The 25,274-nt window shown below is 37.2% G+C and overlaps 1 pseudogene; it reads left to right on the top strand.

The window, feature by feature from the left end:
- Positions 1-4,004: 4,004 nt before the first annotated feature.
- On the top strand, positions 4,005-5,093 carry LOC127223198 (glutamine synthetase-like; annotated as a pseudogene).
- The last annotated feature ends 20,181 nt before the right edge of the window (positions 5,094-25,274 follow it).

Below are 25,274 nucleotides of genomic sequence, written 5' to 3'. Positions count from 1 at the left end.
ACAGAGAGCTATAATGATTAACAACAGAGTTGAAAGGGAGTATAGATTTTAATAGCATTACTCATAAAAGCCATGTTTCAAAGGTTACAAAACAGAATCAAGTTTAACAAAGCAAATAAATCAGCTTCCTTTAAGGTATCCTTTTTGTAGCTGATTTTGAAGTAATTCAATTATTTCCCCAGAACAAATAAACCTGTATTTCCATGTAGATGAACTGTAGGAAGTTCTGAAATCTTTATCAAGAACTCACTTCCCAGAAATCTCATTGATAGAATATCCTGTTCTCATAGTTCTTCAAATTTACTTTTTAAAGGAGAAATCAGAGCCTAGAGAAATACCTCAGTTGGTATAGTGCTTGCTGCCAAGCATAAGGAAGTGAGTTCTAGTCTTGGAACCTTGTCCCCAAATAGCTTTGTGTAGTGGCATATAGTTGTAATCCCAAATTTGGAGAGGCAGAGACAGAAGGACCTCGGAGGCTCTTTTACCAGAGATTATAGTCTACTTAATAAGATCCAGGTAAAAAAAATAAAAATATCCTGTCTGAAAAATGAAGTGAACACTGACAAATACATGACAGCAAAAGTTGTTCTATGACCTCCATATGCACACACTTGCCACTTGCCTAAATATTTGCATATAGAGGTCAAACAGGAATCCACATGATCCTGCAGAATATTTCATAATGGGTATTAAACATCTAAATTGTCATCATTTTTACTTTTACATTTTATTCTAAAAACTGATCAGAATTGAAAGAACATGTATTTCAATATTGTTCAATTGGTGACATTGTAAATATCCATACTACTGCAGATGTGTGATACTGCAGATACTGAGGATGTGTGATAAAGTCACTGAAATTAAGGATGTAAAAGGAAGTAAGACAGAAATGTCCAGAACAAGCTACTCTTCCTAGATGGCTAAATCTTCAGTGTAACTCTTTATGTCCATGGTGGGGATTCAACTTGTGCACAATGTAAAATACTAGTGTTGGAATTTTTGTTGATAGTGATGTTATTTTACTTATTTTTGAGACATAGTATGTATTTCAGCCTGGCTCTGAACTTTCTATGTAGCCAAAGGTGACCTCAAAATGACAAGTTCTGGAATTACAGATATGACCAACTATACCCAGATCTTTAAGATAAACTTTTTAAATTGTTGGAATCTGGGCCAGTGCAGTGGTCACCAATGAGATAAAAATCACTTGTCTTACAAAACTGGCAACACAAGTTTGATCCTAAGAACCTATATAAATTGGAAAAATAGGTAAACAACTTTATATATAAATTTGTCCTCTGCCCCACATGCATGGCATGCATGACCTCTACACACACTAATAATAAAAAGTTTTAAATAAATTGGTGTTGTACAACCAATGAGAGAGCTCATCCCTGAGTAAAAACAGATTTCTCTTTGTTAGTAGTTAATTGCTAGTAGCTCGTCATTCAGGAGTAGCGTCCATGAAGTGTCCCATGTTCACTTCGGCATGTGAATCAGTATCAGAATTGTTCAAGCCTTGTTTAGGCAGCCATATTGTTGAGATTTCATAAGAGTAGCTCAGCCCTAACAATATGTGCATACAAGTAACACCAAACAGACTCAGCAGATTGTATTTACATTTTTATCGTGTGTGTGTGTGTGTGTGTGTGTGTGTGTGTGTGTGTGTATGTGCGTGTGTATGTGTGTGTGTATACACACGAGCAGGAGAATTTAAGAATAATAAAATTTTAAAAGAGGTCATACATTTGAGAGAACAGGTAGTTACATGAGAAAGGTTGGAGGGAGGAAAGAAGTGGGGAATTATGCCATAATATTAATTAATAATCAAAAAAGAAAAAGTAAATAATACATTCTCTTTCTGTCTCTCCTGTGAACACACATACATGTTTACACATATACATATGTATATCAGTTTGAAAATGATACGGTAAGCATCAGTATATGACATGCCTTTGAAGAGTTTATTTTCTTTTTTGTACTTGCCTATAATATATAAATTATTTATATGTAAGAAAATGGTATATAAGAGAATGTTTACAATATATTTTTATGTTGGGTAAACAAAGTGTATTGGGGCATTTTCTGGAAGCTAAAAAGTTAGCTATAATTGGTATATATTTAAATAGAATAAAATCTACAGTTCTTTCTTAAAACATCAGAGTAAAATACTGAGAACATTCAGTGACAATTTCCTACATGAAATGCTACATAAGAGCTAAACAATGCCCTTCTTTGTCCTTGCACCAATGCTTCCTATTAGGACAACTTTATACTACAAATAAAGGATAGCACAGACATGAAGTTTCATTTCTTTTTGAGCATTGTTGCGGTGCTAGGTTTTAGGAAAAACAAGTGAGACTGGATTTTGACTCATCTGAGGGAGACTGATAACCTTGAATCTCAAGTCTCCTGTGGCATTTTCTCAGTCATCACTAACCATGAAGAAGGTAGAATTGTCTCATCTACAAATTACCAAGAACAATCAGCTCTGAGAAGTGACCTTGGATGAAGCAATGTTAAATTGGGCACAAAATTTTTTTGAGGCATCACTATTATTACCTTGCAATTTTTTCATTTCACTTTGCTAGTGATGCTTGGCATGTTATAGTTTTTTTCATTTTTGCACTTGGATGAAACTCCACAAAGGAGAGATTATAGATATAGTAGTAGGAATTTTTTTACAATGGAATTCTCCTCCTCATTTCACTCCATGAGAATAGGATACATAATAGATCTCTATTTTGTATTTGTATTACAGTTGAAGATAAATAAACAGCCTGTTACGATAACAGTAATGGCCCAACCATATTTATATTTTTGTAAACAGCCACCTGCTCTATGCAGAGTCAATGTTATGACTGATTGCTGTACTTGGAAACAGTTCTACACTTCAAACCATTTGGATTGAATCTACTTTGAAAACTTCATTCCTCTGTGTGATAGTTTCCTGGGATTAAAGACGTGTTTATAAAGACAGGAAACACTTCCATATGCAGGAAAGTCAGGTACTGTACATACCAAACTTGTATTAATCAAGAGAAAGGAGGTTTTTCAGTGGTTCCTCCCTTCCTTTAGAAATCCAGTGCCATTGCTTGTAGTCTAGTTTAATGACAGCCAACTGCACCATCCTCTCAAGAGTTTTCTTTAGCAAATACAGACCAACCCACTTACATTAGAAAGCAATAAGGTAAATGTTTACCATCTATAGAATAAACCCATTCATTCTAAATTGCGTTCTTTTCAAATACCCTTTTCCATTTCAGTGAACAATCTCTAATCTCAGGCAGTTACTTCAGTTGTACATAGGAAATTACTAAATGTTTCGTAAATACACTACTTTCATAACTAAGAATTGTGATTTGGAATCCAGATGGCTTGTGTCCAGCTGATATGGGAAAGTGATATAGAGACAGACAGAAGTTCACATCATCAATTCTGATCCACCAGTTCTGGTATCCTGCTCTGCTCCTCTATTTGTCTACTTAATCTGCAAAGTATGAAACTTCACCGAAAGCAACAGATTATACTCAATATTCCAACAAACATCTAAATGAGCAACATTTAATTAAAAATATTACCAACTCATTGAGAAAAGAAAACCAACAGCAAATAACTAAAGAAATTAGAGCTACAGCAGAAGACAAGTAAGCAGGAATCAAAACATCCAATGATATTTAAAAAAATAGTTTACTGAAAAGATTAATCAGAAAATGGTTATTTATCTGATAAACAGATAAAAAAGATAAATGTTACCAGAATGATTAGAGGAGAAGCAGAGAAAAGGAGAGGGCTCACGTATCCAGTATTGGGAGCAACAGAAAAGTGAGTACTTCAAGGATGGTAGTTATAAGAAAACACTATGGGGCAGAGCAGAAAATGGGAGCAGAGACCATCTGAGCCCCATACTAATCTCCTCTCAGCCCTCCACCTCGTTCTCGTGGCTCATGGCATGTCCACCCCGACCATCATCCGGCTGACCACCACTAAGAACAACTTCCACTATGACCATCTCGGCAAGTTCCCACTTGAACAAAGGCATCAAGCAAATGTACGTGTCCCTCCCCAGGGTGAGAAAATCCAAGCCATGTATATCTGGGTTGATGGTACTGGTGAAGGACTGTGCTGCAAGACCTGCACCCTGGACTTTGAGCCCAAGGGAGTAGAAGAATGGAATTTTGATCTATCTAGTACCTTTCAGTCTGAGGGCTCCAACAGTGATGTGTATCTCAGCCCTGTTGTTATGTTTCAGAACCCCTTCCTCAAAGAGCCCTACAAGCTGGTGTTCGGTGAAGTTTTCAAGAACTACCAGAAGCCTGCAGAGACCAATTTAAGGCACATGTGCAAACAGATAATGGACATGGTGAGCAACAAGAACCCCTGGTTTGGAATGGAACAGGAATATACTCTCATGAGAACAGATGGGCACCCTTTTGGTTGGCCTTTCAATGGCTTCCCTGGACCCCAAGGTTCGTATTACAGTGGTGTGGGTACAGACAAAGTCTATGGCAGGGATGTCCTGGATGCTCACTACCATGCCTGCTTGTCTGCTGGCGTCAAGATTACAGGAACAAATGCTGAGGTCATGCCTGCCCAGTGGGAATTCCAAATAGGACCCTGTGAAGGAATCTGCATGGAAGATCATCTCTGGGTGGCCTATTTCATCTTGCGTCATGTATGCAAAGACTTTGGGGTGATAGCAACCTTTGATCCCAACCCCATTCCTGAAAAGTAGAATGGTGCAGCTTCATCACCAAGGTCTGATGCGTATTGAGGAGGGCATTGAGAAACTAAGCAAACAGCACCAGTATTACATTCAAGTGTACAATCCCAAGGGGGGCCCTGGAGAATGCCCATCTTCTAAATGGGTTCCATGTTCCATGAAACCTCCAACATCAATGACTTGTCTGCTGGTGTTGCCAACCACAGTGCCAGCATCTACATTCCCAAGACTGTTGGCCAGAAGAAAAAAGGGTTACTTTGAAGAAGGCCGCCCCTCTGCCAATTGTGACCCCTTTGCAGTAACAGAAGCCATCATCCACACATGCCTTCGAAATGAGATTGGCAACGAGCCCTTCCAATACAAAAACTAAGTGGACTAGACTTGGAGGGATCTTGAGCACTTCATAGTTCATCCCACCCTATCCCAGTTGTCCCATTGTAACTCAAAGGATGGAATATCAAGGTCTTTTTATTCCTCATGCCCAGTTAATCTTGCTTTTATTGGTTAGAATAGAGGAGTCAAGTTTTTTATCTCTATGCAACCAACCCTCATTTTCTTTTCTATGAAGCTTTCTAGTGGGGGTGGGGTAAGGGAAGGTATAACCACTGCTTCATCTCATCAGGAATGCATGTCCAGTAGGCACAGCTGCCACAAAGCGGGTGTATTTGTGGAGAAGAACTTTTTCTTCAGGAGAGTTGAAAGAGAATTTCCACTGCTGGAATTGACATTTCTCCTGTAGATAGAGAACTGTTAGTTCTTCAGGTAGAACCAACTTTCTATGCCCTCCATAAAAACAGTTCAATGTATCACCTGATAGATGGATAGCTCTAGTGTAAAGGAAGGAAAATTTATTTCTGGGTCCTCCATTTATAACACAAAGCATAGTAGTATTTTTATATTTAAATGTAAAAACATAAGTTACAATTATGGTTGTGTGAATATTTTTTTGTATTTCTAATTGAGAAAACCATCAGAGTCACTAGGTTTGCCAAGTTTGAGTGAAGAGCTTCCTTACGAGTATGGATCTCTTGAGTAGGGGTGGGGATGCACACCAGGAAAAGTACTAAGCTTCTTTATTACTATGTGGGGTTTCCCTGCCCATTCTGCAAGAACAAATGCTAGACAGGTAGCAGGTGGGACACCAGTGCTTGCTACCACCTGCCCCAGTGCTTAGGAGTTAAAATGCATATGTATCCACACACAAGTTAGCAGAATGAGTTGGCTAGTCAATTTAAACACTGTTACTGATAGGGGTGGGTGTGGATTATTTTTTGGTGGGACTAGCATGTCACTAAAGCAGGCCTCTTGATATATTAAATCTTTTAAAGCAAAACAAGTTCAGCTTTTAATAAACTTTGTAGGGTTTCTAACTTTACAGAATTGCTTGTTTGTTTCAATGTCTCCTTCTACTTTGTCCTTGAAGGAACAGAGGACAGACAGGACTGGAGTTAAAACATTTGTCACTTTGTGTCCTGGTGTCTTCTCTGTCCCATCCTTGGATATTCCTTTCCTCCTTAGGAGTCCTTTGGACTTTTCTTTTATAATAAACATACCTCTCCAAAAAAAAAAAACCAACAACAACAGAAAACACTATGGAAATAAGTATATCAATTAATTTTAAAGTACAGATGAAATAACAAAGACTCCAACTGCTAACCATCATTACTTATACCCCATTTGGATGTGTTAAAGACATCATTTCTACATATAAAAAAAATTGAGATCAGGATGACTTTGCTGGAAATTCTCCCCAATTGCTTATGTAAAAAACAATGCCAAATATCAAAATCAGGCTGATGAGATGAATCATGTGTGAAGGCACTTGTTGCCAAGCCTGATGATCTGAATTCAATCCCTGAAAGCCATTGGATGGAAAGAGAACACTGACTCTCCAAAGTGAGTCAATAACCGCCACATGTGAACCATGACATACACACCCATACACACACACACACACACACACACACACACACACACACATACACACACACACACACACACACATACACACACACACACACACACACACACACACACACACACTAAATACTCTTTTTAAAAGCTTTGCATCTCAAAAATTTTTTTCATGGTTAGTGACAAAACAAAGACACAGGACACTGGACAAGCATGTATATAATTCCAGGTTGGATACTACAAAATAAAAAATAACTATAAAAGAAAATCTTGTAGAAAAATTAAGAAGAAGATGTTTTTAATTAATTGTATGATTCCAATATTATGCTGCTACCATCAAAGTATAAGAAAAGAAGAAACTTGCAAAGTTGCCAAGTAAAGAAACTATTAAAAAACAACAAGTGTTGAGAGGCATATCCTGTTCAGAGTTCAACTGATTCAAGAAAGTGTTGTCAGTTTTCAAACTGCTGTAAAGACTCACCAGAACCCCAAATAAATTCCCTGAGGAATTTTGGTGGGGATGTAAAACATGACTCATGTAGATGTGAGCAAAAATAAATCTTTCCTTTTCCTGCAAATAAATAACAGAGAGAGAGAGAGAGAGAGAGAGAGAGAGAGAGAGAGAGAGAGAGAGGGAAAGAGAAGCAAAAATATAGAGGAATCAGGAAAACAGATTTGAAAAATAGTAAAATCAGAGGGATAACTTCATTTGTTATAATGACCCATTATAAAACTATAATAATCAAGAAAGTACAGCAATGGGCCAGAGGTAGCCAATAAATCAATATGAATAAGGTAAAGATTCCAAAGAGGCCCACACCTACACAGACAATTGCTGACTTTACAAAGGAAAGAGGCAATTTGTTGGAGAAAGACTTTTCAACCACAGCTGCTGGCACAGCTGAAAATTCATAAGCACACTCAAAAGGACAAGCTCGCTAGCTGAGAGTCTGGGGAGATAGCTCAATGGGTATAAAACTCATTATAAAAGCACCAAGGCCTGAATGCAGATCCCCCGATCTCATGTAGAGTCAGGACCAAAGAACCTGTCTGCAATCCAGGCCTCCACTGTGAAATGAGAGGCAGAGACAGGAAACTCCCTGAAGGACCATGGGCACACAGTGTCTACAATCAGGTAAAAGACCATGTTCTCAAGTAAGATGGAAGGTAAAGAGTGACCTCTGAGGTTGTCTTCCAGCCTCTACATCAGTGCCATAGCACAGTGGTAACTCTCACAAATCTAAACCCCAGCTGGGTATGGTGGTTCCTTCCTATAATCCTAGCACTATCAGTAAGTAAGTAGTAGAATTACTGCAAATTCTAGGCTAACCAGGTCTACAAAGTGAGTTCTAACCCATCCTGAGCTACAGTGTGAGAGCCTCTAAACATTTTATAATGAACAAAAATCAAAATTCTTTGATACGCATTTTAGCCAAAGGCCTCTAATTCAAAATCATTATCATAAGCAACCGGTAGGAATGAAACTACTATTCATTTATTAAACACATTGCTTGAGTATTAAAATGCATGTCAGTTCAAAGCATAAACTTGGTAAATAACATATTAGACAAGGTAAATAAGGTTAAGTCCCACATCAAGTTGCTGAGGCCATAGTAGGGGAAGCAAATATATGAAGGCAGTTTTTGAAATATATAAGATATAATAGAAAATGTATCTATTATAGATATAATATAGAAAGAAATATCAGTAAGATAGAGGCAAGGGCCCAAGGAGCACAACTTGCCTCAGAGGTAGAGGCAAGAAATGCATGTAACAAAAGGTAATGAGAACTCTGCAGAAAGCAAACTATAGAAGGGTGGTAACAGTGATATGACAGCTGCAAGATGACTCCATGGCAATAAAACACTGCTGTCTGCCAAGCCCTAGTGTACAGGTTTCAGATAGTTTAAACTTGGATAAAACTATTAAACTAAGTATAATATGAGATCCCTATTAAACTGAGTATAAAATAATGAGATTCCTTGATAATTAAGAATTCACATGCTATATACACTTTAAATGTATGTTATAATTATTTATGTATATGATATATGTCTAAGTATGAGGAGGTTAGAGGTGTTAGATATCCTAGAGCTGGAGTTCCATGCTGTTGTAAGATGTATAGTGTGGTGCTGAGACTTGAACTATATTCTTCTGCAAGACAGTGTGTGTGTGTGTGTGTGTGTGTCTGTCTGTCTGTCTGTCTGTCTGTCTGTCTGTGTGTGTTTATTTTTCAAGTAACTAACATTCATTTTAACATTTAGAGTTTGTGTTATTAAAAAGATTAAAATGACAAAATGATTAAATTTTTTTGGCCACTTTAAAATGCCTTGCAGCTATTTCTACTTCTTTTTCTTTTTCTTCTATAGAAAATGATTTTTATAAATATCTTCTGATTATGGATTCCCCTCTTCCAACTCTTCACCGATCCTCCCCGACTCCCCTTCCAAACAAATCCCCACTTCTGTCTCATTATAAAACAAACATGCATCTAAAGAACAAAACAAAACACAAACAAACCAGAATATAACAGAAGACAAAAGGAGACAGAACCTTATCTTAACTACTGAGCCACATCTCCAGTCCTGTTGTCTTGATTAGGGGTTCTATTGCTGCAATGAAACAACATGACCAAAAGCAAGCTGTGGAGGAAAAGGTTTATTTGGCTTACACTTTATCATTGCTGTTCCTCACTGAAGGATGTCAGGACAGGAACTCAAACAGGGCAGGATCATGGAGGCAGGAGATGATATAGAGGCCATGGAGGGGTGCCTCTTGATGGCTTGGTCCCCTGTTTTCTTCAGCCTGCTTTGTTATAGAACCCAGGACCAGCAGCACAGGGATGGTACCACCCACCATGTACTGAGCCCTCCCCAATTCATCACTAATTGAGAAAATGCCTTACAGATGGATCTCATGGAGGCATTTCCTCACCTGAGGTTTCTTCCTTCCTAATAACCCTAGCTTGTGTCAAACTGAGTCACAAAATAGCTAGCACACACCACATCTATATTTTTAAGACATTGAAATCTGTTTTTGGCAAGGTAGTTAATAAATACTGAAACACTCTTTTAACAGCTATAGATATAGTTGTTTGTAAATTAATGTCTCAAATGGATGAGTTCCCTTTTTATTGAAGAGCAAAAAAAAAAAAAAATGGAACAATAAGCATCAAATTGGGACTATATCTGAAGACTGAATATATTTTTATTTTCATTACTTAGGATAAATTCATTATTGCAGTAGTGAATATACTCAGTCTAGAGTTTACTGTTGAAAACATTTTAATTTAGGTCTCCAAAGAGTCTTACAAAAATTATAGAGGTTAAGAAGCAGAACAGCTTCATGAAAGCATTCTAACATAATTTGGGTTAGCTGATTCATTTATTCTGTCATTTTATTTTTGTTCAGAATAATACAAATGGGACTGATTAAAGTCCAGAATAACAATAAAATGTGCTGTCTTGGAGAGGATTTGGGGTAGAATTCTGCAAGGCCAGCCTAGGCTATGTAGCTAGATAGATTCTGTCTTAAAACAAACAAATACACACAACAAAAATGAATGAATAGCAATAAGATGAAAAAATGTTTAATACAACCTTAATTCAGAATACCTAAAGGGTTAGTAATTTCAGACTTTAAAATTGAATGAAATCTAACATAGATGGCCAAACAACTTTTTCCTTTACTTAATGCTTGAACATTTATTTGAAATATGAGAGATAAGTAAATATATGGAGAGGTATAAACACCACAAGCTGACATCAATAAATATATGTCTTTAACTTTTAGAAATAACTCATTATCATATAATCTATAGAATAATGAACCCCTATAGTTATGAGAAAACATATGAGATATTTTGTAGTAGAGAAAAGTTGCCTTGATGAGGGCTAAAGACAAATTTGTATAGCTTTTGGTAAGGAATTCTGTTGACTTAGGACATTAAAGGTTGTAGATTTTCCAATAAACATGGTTTCATTAGCAATGAGTAGAGTACACCAATTGGTTTTTAGTGCCAAACGGTAAGCCTAGAACACACAAAAACAAATAACATTATTTGAACTAAACAGGTTATATTTAGGAATATGTATGTGTATACATAAACACGCAATAAGAATGGGTGAAAAAATGGCCATGAATTTGAAGGAGAGCAGGGAGGGGTATATTGGAGGGTTTAGAGGAAGGAAATGAAAGGGAGTGAGGTAACTATATTATAATCTCAAAACTAAAATCAAAAGTATGATAAAAAATTTAAAAATTTATGAGAAAGGAGCCAAAAATCTTATCAATATCCAATGTCAACACAGACAGAGCCAAAGCACTAATGGAAGTTACATTTTCTTCTTGGCATACTCATGACTTTGAGATGTGTCCAACTTTTTCACAGTACATCAAACAGAAAAGCTTTAGGGTAGTAAGGAGAATATATACTTAGACTGAGTTGGGAAATACTAGGGCTGCCTAATGAGGTCATGGAACAAATCAACACAGCTGGCCTGCGGACTGTTCATTAGCCACCCCAGAAGAACCAGAAGTGTCTCAGGCAGAACAGCTGCCAAACCAAAACATCAATCTCTGGAGTTCAGACCATAAACAGACAATCAGTATATTTTAGGGCTGGCAAGGCTCTCCAGGGCCATGAAGCTCAGTGTGCAAAGCTCTAGTTTGCTACAAGTTTCAGAGGCTATATGAACTTCCTGGAATCCTATGCAAACATTTTATAGAAGAAAATTTTAATACAAATATTTATCAATATCAAGCTATTTTGTCACTGAATTTGGTAATTGTATTTTCTTTTTATACAAAAGTATGTACTGGATATTGGATATATTCTTCCCAAGTTGCCTCCCAATCTCTTCCCTTCCTATTAGTCCTTTTATTATAGACAGATTTACTTCATCTTCACATCATACAGATATACAGGATTTTATGTGTCTATATAAAATCTAGGAAGAGCAAACGAAAGAAGTTTGTATTTATCTTTCTGAGGCTGGCTTAATTCTATTAACGTGATTATCTATAATTGCATATGCTATCCTCAAAACAGCATAAGGGAATTTTCCTTTGTAGCTGAAATTTCTACTACACACACACACACACACACACACACACACACACACATACACACACCACTCTTTTTCCATCCATGTTTCTAGGTTGGTTCATAAACATTTATGTTCAGATATCTGTGAAAATTTGGCTTTGAATCCTTTGGGCACACACCCAGGAGAGCCACTGATCTAGTTCAATCATTCATTTAATGTTCAGAGAAACTATTTGTTGCAATGTAGTCATTTCTTATTGATACTACTTAGGAAGTAGGGAGCCAAGAGTCCCAGAGTTCTGTCTTTTTCCTGTCACAGTAGGCAGTCTCCTCTTAAGTGCTAGAAATATTAAGTGCAGCAGAAAAGCCATACAGCTGGGATCTGTAATTTTTTATTCTCAAAAAGCTATGTTATTCCCTGTGTAGTTACCCCATAAGATCTCTGTGAGTTCTTTTACACATCTTTGTGAATGTGCCAAAGCTGTATGGGAGGTGTTTTTACATCCACGGTAATTAAAACAATATCTGATAAAAGCAGCTTGCTCCTGGTGATAGCTCAGAAACCAAAAGTAATCTACCACTACACTCAGTGGAGAAATTACAGGATATAAAATGGGTTGTGGATGTTACTGGGTTATATAGTTACATGTAATAACTACTAACTGTTTGTGTTCTCCAATTGTCATGGAACACTGGCATATGTACCAAATTATTCCCCAGGAGGAACTGAGTGTGCTTGTCTGGGAGTTTCCTTCTTGCTGTGGCTGCAGAGAGAATGCTCTTTTAAACCACTTTTTCTTACATGGGTCTAACTATATAGGTTAATCTCCCAATTATTCCACAACATCTCTCAATTTACAACCAGATGTCACATTTTTTGAAAACTCAATAAATTAATTGAGGACTTTTTTGATGCTACTGTTATAAAATTAGTGTATCTCCACTAATGAATTGGCTAATGAATAAGAATCCCTTATCAAATTAATAACAACATACGTTCACTTTCCGTGGTTTAATGGTGATCTTTGAGGTATAATAACATATTTCTAACACGTGGACAAGCTGCCATTCAATTCAATATGCATTTGTACCAGTGAACTTCTTCATAAGAAAATTCTAAAGCAAGGTAAAACCTGCTTCATTTCTCAGAATGTCCACTGTGACTCACAGCATTGTAATCTGGTCCTCCAACACCAAAATCTCATAAAGCATTGCCACATCTAACACATCAAATGATACTTTATCATCTACATAGCAACAGTAGTGTTCTAAATGTCAATAATTATTTAAAAATCTACCAATTATCTCCTACCGCATTAAAGTACCCCCAAATATACCTCAGAATACAAATCTCTGATTGACACTTCCAACAACTGCCAAAGCTTCTCACAACCATCTCAGACATCCTGCCTTCAAGATCTTAGTGAGCATTCTCATTTGCTTCCATCTTGGCCACAGTTCATCAATGTAGTTTTAAAATATTTTCATTTGTTTATTGTTATAATATGATTTTGTCAAATGTATAGACTATATTTATTTTGAAACCAAATATGATGTAGTTCTTAAAACCAAAGTTAAAAAAAATATTGAGGGAAAATTGAATGAATAAAACTATGGAAGGATTAGGTTCATATAATTGGTTTAATCATGATTTTTAAAAAAAAAATTAATCTTTTGAGGCTTTTGAGATTGGACCCTCTCATATATACCTTAGTAATAATAAATTAAAGTGTAATACATTAGTTATCTATGAGTACAACACAACACAACCTTATCAAAAATGCATTTTCTTTAGAAGGCTGAAGACCAAGGCAACTGGGAATGTGTCCTTGACAAAGCTCTTACTGCCTCTCTTGTTTCTACTTCTCCCTGCACCCCTTTCCCTCTTTTTCCATAGCTCCCCATATACTGAGTATTTTTGCTTTGTCCTGAATTCACTGTAATAATGTGGGCCTCATCATAGGTCCCAGAGCCATAGTGTCACTGAATCATGCATGGAAGTTCCACAGCAAGCATTTACTGGGGTAAGTTTGTTCTCTTGAGGTTGTGTTAGAAAATGTAAGGATACCACATGAAGTTGCCATTCAAAAGTAAGCTACAGAGAGTGACTATAGATGATAATATGAAAAAGTTTCTGTGTTTGGTCCAAGGAAGATTTCTGGAAAATCTTAAAACAGTAAACAGGAAAGTCTACACTGCTGTACACATAGAATAGTGAGCAGCTCTGGCAATGGCTTAGATGCCCATCATTGTGGCATTAACCCAGACAGTGAATGTTATACTGAGACTTTAGATGAAAGCAGGTTTTATTGGGAACTGGACTAGAAACCAACCTTGAAATATTACGAACAAAAAAATTCAAAACCATTTTGTCCATGCCCTGAGACTGTGGGAAATTAAGTTTAAAACTTATGGACTATTTTATATAGCAAAGGAAATGTGAAGGAAGTATAGCATTCAGCTGTAGCATGGGTATGAACAGTTTCTTTTAGTTACATTATTGTGAAAAGTTGGAATAAAGAGGAACAAAGATGTGAAAAGTTTGTAGTTTGGCCAAAAAAAGAAACGTATATAAGTAATGCATCTAAGAGGACCACACTTATTGAGGCTGATATTTTTAAGGAAATAATCCAAATGCTTTTCACCAGAACAATCAGAAATGCTTTGGAAGAATTAAAGGAACCTGCAAGGCTCAAATTGCTTTCACGGACTTTCATATGAATAAAACGTCCAAAAGTGCACCAAACCTCCTAAAGATATAATCACTCAGTACTCAGAAGCCTCTGTTGTCTTGGTTTAATCAGGTCCATCTACAACTTGCACCAGTAGGGCTCTGGAGATCTGAGGCTCACAACTGAGCTTATTTGGAGCCCAAAGATTTTAAACTTGAACTTCTACACAATGCTGAAATACTTGAGTCTTTGGAGACTATAGCGGGGAAACAGGTTGCTTATTTCTGTTGTGAGATGAACATGAGATTTTGAAGGCCAGAAACAAATGTCCTCACTTTGGGACTTCCAAGTACTCCAAAATTCCTTAGGGCTACTCTCCAAGACTGTGCTATTAGAGACTAGAGAAACTTTCAGAGTGATTGTGAATGGAACCGTCTTTAGTCACTGCCTGTCTGGTGTTGACAGGACTGAAGCACACCCTTCCTTCCCCCTTGCCTTTTGCTCTCAAGTTCACCATGCAGTGAGCAGTTTCCTGAACCCACACTCATACCACTGAGTGCTGCCTCATGTCAGAGCTGAAGGAAAGGGTTCAATTGATCATGCGTGGACTCTCCAAAACCGGTAAAAATAATGAACTTTTCTCTCTTAATCTAATCATCTCAAGTGTCTGTGATATTAAAAGGATAATACATAAGCAAATTGATTAAACTGACTTCCCTTTAATCTATGCTACCAAAGCTCCCATGTACATGGCTGTACTTTCCCATTAGCAATGGAAGAGACCTAGAAAAGAGTCATGATTTAACACAAATTCATTTGGGTCTGGAATTGTTCACACAACTGAAGACTGAACCTGCAGACTCCTTAGATGAACTTTACCCCTCAGAGGACAGACAAATGCTGCTTTTAAAACACACCTATGTTGGGTCCTGCCAAGAAGAGCCATAAGTTCTTCCAAAATGATTCAATAGGGTACAATATTCTAGGAATGAACATTTATTCTTCAAAAGATAGCTCTAAAAAAATAGCACTTAACATAGTCAACTGTAAGATTTATACTTATAGGTAAAAAGTATATATATAAATAAGACTCATTGGATTCTATTATAAAATGTGAAGTATATATTGTAAAGTTTACCTACCATTTGGTAATTTTAAAAGTCACACTTCCTTTTAGGTTTGTTTGTTTTGTAGTTCTGTTTTGTCCTTCTGTGTTATTTCTGTTCTGTTTGTTTTGTTTCCTAGGACAGAGTCCATACAGTTTATCAGGTAGTAAAGGTAAAATTAAAACAGAAAGCTGGTATAGATTTAATTGAAGTAGGGTGACATTCATATTCCAGACTCAGGAAACACTAGAACTTGGCAGCTTTGGCTACATGGTTCTGACTTTAGAGTTAAGGAAAGGAGAAACAAATTATGGACTTTGTCACCATATGTAAAGAAAGCTGCTGAGGCCAAGCATGTCTCGGGTGTCCCTGAACAGTGACCTAAAGAGGCCATTGTATGAAGCTGTGAGGGCAAAGCCTCATTTGCCTTAGAGACCCCAAGATATTAGAGATTCCAGAGCCTGGGGATACCAGCCAAGGGCAGCTGCTAACAGGGAGTGAATGCAACCCAACATAAAGAAGTATGCTGGAGTCAACAAAGATGGAGATCTGAAGAACATTCTGACATGAGACATGAGATACAGAGTTTGGAGTTTGGCAGCTGGCTTTCAGTCTTTATTTGGTCCAGTATGTCCTCACTATGTTCCCTTGCCTACATTTTGAAAGAGTAATGTATATTCCGTGCCATTATATGTTGAAAGTATATGATCTGCTTTTTTATTTTGATTTAACAGAATATTACACTTAGGATATTTCATAAATCTCAGAAGAGACTTTGAAAATTACACTTTTAAATAAGTTTGAAACTGTTGTAGACTATGGGAACTTTTTTTTGCATTGCGATATAGCTACAAGCATTTGCTGGGCAGGCATTAGAATGGGATGGTTTAAAAGAAAAAGGCCCCGAAAGGAAGTGGCACTATTAGGAGGCTTGGCTTTATTAGAGGAAGTAGGTCACTGCAGGGCTGGGCTTTGAGTTCTCTTTTGCACCAACTTCTCTCAGTGTGATGTTCAGACCACTTCCTATTGTCTGCATGATGTAGGACTGTCTCTAGCACCATGTGTGCCAGCAAGCTATCATGTTCCACCATGATACTACTAGACTGAACCCTGAAGTGTTAGTGAATCACCCTCATCAAAAGTTTTCCTTTATAAGAGTTGCTACAGCCATGGTGTCTCTTCACAGCAACAGAAACCCAAACTAAGACAAACAAACACTTGATTTTAAGGATAGATGAAATGAACAAAAAGTAATGGCTTCAATATTCAACACTTATCAATAATGAAAACTTATTCTCAAAGATCTATAAATACAAAATATTTAAGAGGAAACATTATGTGTGTTTTCAATATGATTATATTCATGAATGGCTAACATCTACAAATAGTGTTCGAGCATTCTCAACTAGCCATTTTGAAAGTTACATTCTTCAACAAATGGTGCAGGAACAACTGAATGATGGTGTGTAGAAGACTGCAGATAGACCCATGTCTATCGCCACGCACAAAACTCAAGTCCAAATGGATCAAAGACCTCAACATAAATCCAGCCACACTGAACCTCTTAGAGAAAGTGGGAGGCACTCTTGAACAGGAAACCACTTCCTGAACATAACTCCAGTAGCATAGACACTGAGATCGACAATTTAAATGGGACCTCCTCAAACTGAGAAGGCAAAGGACACATTGGACAAGACCAAACGGCAGGCTGGGAAAAGATCTTCACAAACCCTACATCTGACAGAGGGCTGATCTCCAAAATATACAAAGAACTCAAGAAACTAGTCACCAAGACACCAAATAACCCTATTTTAAAATGGGGGTGCAGAACTGAAGAGACAATTCTCAATAGAGGAAATCAAAAAGTCTGAAAAACACTTAGTAAGTGCTCAACATCCTTAGCTATCAGGGAATTGCAAATCAAAACAACTCTGAGATACCATCTTACTCCTGCCAGAATGGTTAAAATTAGAAACACTAATGACAACTTATGCTGGAGAGGATATGGGGAAAGGGGAACACTCCTTCACTGCTGTTGGGAGTGAAAACTTGTACAACCATTTTGGAGATCAGTATGGCAGTTCTTCAGGAAGATGTGAATCTGTCTACCACAGGTCCTGGCAATTCTGCTCTTAGGCATAAACCAAAATGATCCACATTCAAGCAACAAGGACATCTGATCAACTATGTTCATAGCAGCATTATTTGTAATAGCAAGAACCTGAAAGCAACCTAGATGTCCCTCAACTGAAGAATGGATAAAGAAGATGTGGCATTTACACAGTGGAATACTATTCAGTGGGGAAAAAATGGAATCTTAAAATTCACAGGCAAGTGGATGGAACTTGAAGAAACCATCCCGAATGGGGTAACCCAGTCATACAAAGAGGAACATGGTATGTACTCATTCATATATGGATTTTAGACATAGAGCAAAGGATCACCAGCCTATAATTCACACTGCCAGAGACTCTAGGACACAAGGAGGAACCTAAGAGATTCATACAAGGTCCCTCAAAGAAGGGTAAAGGAACAAGATCTCCTGAGCATATAGGAGTGGGGAGGTCAGTGTGTGGGGAGGGATCTAGGAGAAAGAGAAGGGAAGGAGAGGAAAGCATGCCCACAAGGAAGATTGAGTCAGGCGAGGAATAGATGAGAGAGAGAGAGAGAGAGAGAGAGAGAGAGAGAGAGAGAGAGGGATGCCATAAAAGAGGAAGAAAACTGACTCTAGAGAAATGTCCAGAGACTACAAAGATGACCCCAAGTAACAGTCTGAGCAACAGTGGAAAGGCTACCTTAAAAGCCCTTCCCTGATAATGAGATTGATGACTAACTTATCTACCAACATAGAGCCATCATCTCGTAGCTGATGGAAACAGAAGCAGACACCCACAGCTAAACACTGAGCCGAACTGGACTCCAGATGCAGAGAGGGAGGAGTTATAAGAAAATGGGGAGAAGACCAGGCTACAAAAACCCACAGAGACAGCTGACCTGAACAAGGGGGAGATAATTGTCCCCCAGACTGATCGCTGGGAAACCAGCATTAGACCAATTCAGATCCCCTGAACATGGGTCTCAGTTAGAAGGCCTGGGCTATCTAAGGGACCTCTGACAGTGGAACTAGCATGTATCCCTGGTGCACAAAAGGACTTTGGGAACACATTCCCCATGGAGGGATACTCCCTTAACCTAGAGGCAGGAGGGAGGGCCTAGTCCCTACTCCAAATGACTTGACAGATTTTGTTGGCCATCCTGGAAGGTGGCACACCCCCCCCATGGAGTGGGGGGTGGTAATAGGATTGGAGGGTGGTCAGGAGGCATGGAGGGAGGAAGAAAGGAAGGGAGAGGGAACTAGGATCAATATGTACAATAAGAAAAAAAGTTACATTTTCTTGTGGGGTTTTGTTTTTGTTGTTTTATTTTGTTTAGTTTGGTTTGGTTTGGTTCAAATCACATTTTGTTTTGTCTTCTATGAGGATCTTTGCATGCCAGGCTCTCCTGGAATGAATGGCTACTTTTTGAATAGTTGAAGGACAATAGCAGGGTCATCCTCTTCAGCCAATGCTTAGGCAATCATGTTGGTGAGAATTGTATAGCTTCTGACATCCTTCCAAACTAGAAATTTGAATGCCCATAAGGCCTCAAGCCTACACAAACATATACAGGCAAATAAGGAATGCTGAGAGTAGAGAAAGAGTCTCTCCCAAGAAGAACACACCATCTGGCTATTCAATACCAAATAACCCTGAGAATATATATACAAGTAATATTATACAGACTGAGGAGATTACATTTAGGTATGTATCTTAACATACACATTTGCATGTAATAACAATTAATGGGGAAAAGACATTAATTAGAAAGAGAACAAAGAGGGGTATATGGGAGTGTTTTGCAGGAGGAAAGTAAAAGAGAAAATGATGTAATTACAGCATAATCTCAAAATAAAAACAGTAAAAGATAAAATGTGGGACGCATTTCAATACAACCCAAGCCCTGACATAAGATGGAGTAAAGAACAGCAGATGGTGATAGGCTAAAGTCAGAGCACTTCCAGAAAACAAAATGAAAATCCAACTATTGAGTCCTTCCTTTAATAAGTCACCCATTGTCCAATGCTTTCTGAGAAATTCAAGCCTAACAGGTTGATTCTCTTCTAATGACTCCATACTTCCTTAGAACCATCAATTCCTTCTTAGTTAAAAAGGCTCAGGACAATATATGAAACTTATATACTCATGAAGTGTCCAATTTGCCTAATTCCCTTGCTCCTGAAAGATTCATTGCTAATTTGAATTGAGAAGGAGATAGTATTAAGTATAATATAAATGTAGGTCTCAAGTACAAAATATTATCTAACCATCTTATCTTGCCAGCTGTGAAGCAAATGGACCAATTGGTCTTTAACTCATCAAGACATTCAAGCCTTACAAAATAAAAGTTCCCTTTGAATAGAAGGACTAAATCAGGAAGTACTGAAATTGTCCTATCTTAATTACTTTACTCTTTCATCTTCACCTAAGATTTCTATCTCACCTGCCCACCTATTTTAAAAGATACAGACTAACATTTTCCTCTACATTTAAGACAATGGGTTCTTGAAGCTTTAAAATAACTTATGGAAACTTAATTTACAAAAAAATAAAATTTACACATTTCGAATGATTGTTTAATTTCTTCCACTAGACATAGAGTTACAAAAATTACCACAAATTTAGAACACTTTCATCTTCAAAAAATAAATTCTACTATTATAGCAGATGTTCTTAATTCCTCCCAAATCTAGGTAAATAATATCATACTTGCTGTTGTAGAGATTGGCCAATCTTGGATGTTCAATCATAGGGTAATCACACAGTCTCTTGAATGAACTGTCTCTTTCTCTTCCACAACTTCAATTTTCATCCCTTTTTAAATATGGATCAGTATTCTATTTCCTTTTATTCCCAACTAATATTCAATTATATGGCTCTACATTTAAGCTAACAACAGATGAAAAGCAATTGTTTCTACCTTTAGGCTACTATGAATAAAACTTCCATAAGTAAATACAAAGTTTGTGTGGACACTTGGTTTTCTTCTTTTTACATATATATTTTTATTATATGATTCTACTTAGTTAATTCTGTGCATGGTAATGAAGCAACTTAATCCCCAGCATGTGGATATCTAGTTGTTTTAGCATCATTTGTTAAAAAGACTAATCTTTCTTCATTGAACTGTTTTCATACCCTTGTCAAAAGCAACTTACCACAAATATGAATTTAATAATAAAGAATAATTAAGAATCTAGGTAAAACTAGGACCTAATTTTTCTCAGGATTTCTTATCATCATAACAAGCAACTACCAATAGTTTTAGAAATAGCCAGAATGCTGGAGAGATGTCTTACCAGCTAAAAGCACTGGCTGCTCTTAGAGAAGACCTTGGTTCAAATCCCAGCATTCATACAATACCTCATGACGGTCTGTAACTCTAGACCCATCTTCTGATGTCTTCTGGCTTCTATAGGCACTGTATATACATGGTACACAGGCATACATTCGGCAAAGGACACCTATGCATAAAAGAAATTCTCAAAAAATATAGAAGAGTTGGTCAACATCCAGATCTCAGAAAACAAGGTAGTAAAATACAGACTGTTTTGCCACCCATCCTAATCCCAAAGTTACAATGGATTAGGAAGAGAAGGTCACAATAAGGCAATAATATGATGTGCTTTGCCAAGAAAATGACAAGAGTTCCAAGAGGTTGGTATGGAAGGACTTTAGACAACCTATCAGTCTAAGAACCTCTAAGAGGCAGGTCTGGTGGCTGTCTGTAGGTACATATGTAAAGAAATATGCAGCATGACATTTTACTTAATCAGTTGATCCATTCTGTGGAGGGCTTTGATGCTCTGCAAAATCAAATGTGAACCAAGAAATGAAGGTAGAAATTAAATCATACAGACCAGTAAATATAACAAAATTTGGGGGAATAATATCATTTTAAAGAAAGCATGGTATATGTAAATAATGGAGTTTTCAGTTGTGAAAAGAAGTTACTTTTTGGAAAATGCATTGATTTGGAGATACTCGTATTAAGTAAATAAACAGTCTTGGTAAGACAAATATTATACTTTTCCTATCATTTGCCATTTCTATAGTTTACATAAGTAAATATGTATGAACATATGACATGAGAGTAGATTTGAAACTGTGTAAGAACAAAAGGGACAGGACAAGTGGAAGGAGCCAGAATGGTGGTTATGAAGTAGGTGGGATATCCTCTATTTACATTTGCAATTGTATAAATACTTAAAATTTAAGAAAAAGAAATAGGCTAAGAATTTACCTAAGATAATCAAGGTAAAACCTTTCTAAGAGCCATTCAGTGGCTCTTAGTGAGAGTGAGAACATTTTCATATTCTATGTTCTTGGAAAAAAGGTTAAAAGAGGGAAGTATAAAGGTTTAGACAGCATATTATAGGCAAACTAGGAAACATGTATAAAGACTCTGAATTCAGGGATTCTTCCTTAGCCATTGTCTCAGTTTCTTTACATACATTATCTAACATATTCTCATTAGTTTCATAAGGGATTAACCCAAATATATTCCCTATAGGTGACAAGGCTGAGATATAAAAGGTGAGATATCTATCCAAGTTCCATAGGCATAAAATAGATTAATGAAACTTTAAAACATAAAGTCCTATCTTAAAATCAATTAATTTCTATTAGGTAGGGAATTTGGAATGAAGCTGCATCAGATCTGATCTGATGCTTTAACATAATATGTAAACCATATGCAACTTAAATGTCAAAGGTCTGGAGGTAGCAAAGTTCCTAATCTTCGCTGGTTCTTAGTATTGTTCTCAAGTTAACCACCCATGTCAGAAACTTCTTAGCTGGCTCTGATTACTTGACCTTTCAAAAGATCATTTTTACTGAAAATACATTTCCCCATTCCCCTTTTTTACATATCTATTTTTGTTCACTTCTACACTTAATTTTGACAATTTTAATGTCTTTCAAACTAATCTTCTTACATATTATTTATTATTACATAAAAACCAGGTGATTAACTAGTACAAAATTAATCTGCAAAGAAACTTTGATCGTAGCAACAATTTTCAATGTCCTCCTTCTGTTTTTATCAACTCAAAAAATACTCAATTTTCCTTGCACTTTAGGCTTACCACAATACATTAATATCATTTCAGTGTTGATAATTTGAGCTTCCTATGTCCAAACTATGCCACTTACTATTGATGGAAAATAATACAGGCTTTTATTCTTTGTCCAGACATGGAATATCTCCACCCTCTTCTGTCTACTGAAATTCAACCCACTTAAAATCTTGCTTATACCCGGAATACAAAAATAATTTTCTCAGCATAATAACTGCTCCTCATTCAACTAAATTAAGATGTTGGGATAAATCACAAGTCTCTAATTACTTTAAACACTGGAAGTGAATTTAATTCCTCATTCCAAGTTTTATGAACAAACATCATGTTTCCTTTGCCTAATCAATGAACACCCACCTGTTGCAGAGTATTTGTTTACACTGTAAAGATGTGTCTTTCCCTAAGGCACTTTCTGATTGCTATAACAAAAAGCTAAATGGCCAACACCAAAGGAGGAGGTATGGGCAGAGTTTTCAGGTGAGAAGAGTAAGCAGCAGTAGGAATTTCAGCAGGGCCAGAGAAAGAGATGCCAGTAGTCACCAGCCAGACATGGAGAAAGCTCATGAACACTGCAGAGAGATGAAGTGTAATGAGCCATGAAACAGAATGTAGATGAAAATTAATGTGTTTAGTTATAAGAACTAGTGGGGAGAAACGTGTACAGCCATTTTGGACATCAGTATGGCAGTTCCTTAGGAAAATGGAAATCAGTCTACCACAGGATCTGGCAATCCCACTCTTAGGCTTTTACCCAAATGATCAACATCCATGCAACAAAGACATCTGTTCAACTACATTCGTAGCAGCATTATTTGTAATAACAAGAACCTGGAAGCAACCTAGATAACCCTCACCTGAAGATCTGATAAAGAAGATGTGGCATATTTACACAATAGAATTCTATTCTGGGGGGGGGGGGAATGGAATCTTGAAATTCGCAGGCAAATGGCTGGAACTTAAAGAAACCATCCCAAATGAGGTAACCATTCACAAAAAGAGCAACATAGTATGTACTCACTCATATATGGATTTTAGACATAGAGCAAATGATCAGCAGTCTATAATTCACACCAGCAGAGAACACTAGGATAAAAGGAGGATTTTAAGAGATTCATACAAGGTCCCTCACGAAGGGGAAAGGAACAAGTTCTCCTGAGCATATTTGGGAATGGTGGGGTAGTGAGTGGAGAGTGGGGCTAGGAGAAAGAGAAGGGGAGGAGAGGAAAGCACTTGGGACAAGGAAGATTGAGTCAGGAGGAATAGACTAGAGAAGAGAGAGAGAGAGATGCCATAAAAGAGGGAGCCATTATAGGTTTCAAAATAAAATGTCCAGAGACCTACAAGACTGACCCCAACTAACAATCTGAGCAACAGTGGAAAGGCTACCATAAATGCCCTTCTCTGATAATGAGATTGATGACTAACTTATCCACCATTATAGAGCCCTCATCTAGTAGCTGATGGAAACAGAAGCAAACACCCACAACTAAACACTGAACCGAACTGAACTCCAGATGCAGAGAGGGAGGAAAAGTCCAGGCTACAGAAACCTACAGAGACAGCTGACCTGAACAAGAAGGAGCTAATGGTCCCCCAGACTGATAGCTGGGAATCCAGCATTGGACTGACTCAGACTCCCTGAACATGGATCTCAGTTAGAAGGCCTGGGCAGTCTAAGGGACCTTGGACAGTGGAACCAGAATGTATCCTTGTGCACAAAAGGACCTTGAGAGCACATTCCCCATGGAGGGATACTCCCTTAACCTAGAGGGTTAGGGTTAGTCATTTGGAGGAGGGACTTGACAGATTTAGATGACCCCTCCTGGATGGCATCACCCTACATGTGGAGTGTGGAGGGGATGGTATGGGAGGGTGGTTCAGGGGGCATGGGAGTGTGGAAGAGAGGGAGGGAGGAATGGAGAGGGAACTGGGTTCAATATGTAAAATAAGAAAAAAAAGAGCTAGTGGGACTAGCTAAGGCTGATTTTCATAATCAACACCAAGTCTCCATGTTGTTATTTGTGAGCTGGAGAACTAAAGAAAACTAAAGAAAAACTCCAACTACACCCACCTTCTTGAATTTTGATCATGGAACTCCTGCACTAAATTAAGTAATAATCACTGGGCTAAGTATTTAAATCAATGAATATATTGATCTACTAATTAGGTCTATTAATTAGAATGATTTTAGTAGCAAAAATTTACTTAATGAATTACTTGGCTTAGAAAAAAGTAGATATAGAATCTAAACAACAGTTATTTTCTCAATTACTAAAGGTCACAGGGAAAATTTTAAAAAAATGTTGCTGTTATCAAACATATAAAAGTTTCAAATTATAATTAATAAGTACTCAGCCATGCTCCATTACATCACCTCTAACCCATGCGCATGCAAACAATCCTAATCAAATTTACTAGGTCACACATGGAAACAAAAGATATGAAGGAAGAAGGAAAGTATTTTGGGAAGAAGGGGTTCCATGGAATTGGGAAGATGAAAGAGGGTTCTAGAAGGTTGTAAATAGTCACATTTACTTATAAAAGTTGTATGGAATTATCAGAGAATATTTTTATTTAATATTAAAATATCATAAGCTAGAATATATAAGCAACATTTATTCAGAGAAAACCATGGAGG

The sequence above is a fragment of the Phodopus roborovskii genome, unplaced genomic scaffold (genome assembly GCF_943737965.1).
Source record: "Phodopus roborovskii unplaced genomic scaffold, PHOROB, whole genome shotgun sequence".
NCBI lineage: Eukaryota > Metazoa > Chordata > Mammalia > Rodentia > Cricetidae > Phodopus > Phodopus roborovskii.
Note: the sequence above shows the minus strand (reverse complement) of the source record. Positions and strands in the feature narration are given on the sequence as shown.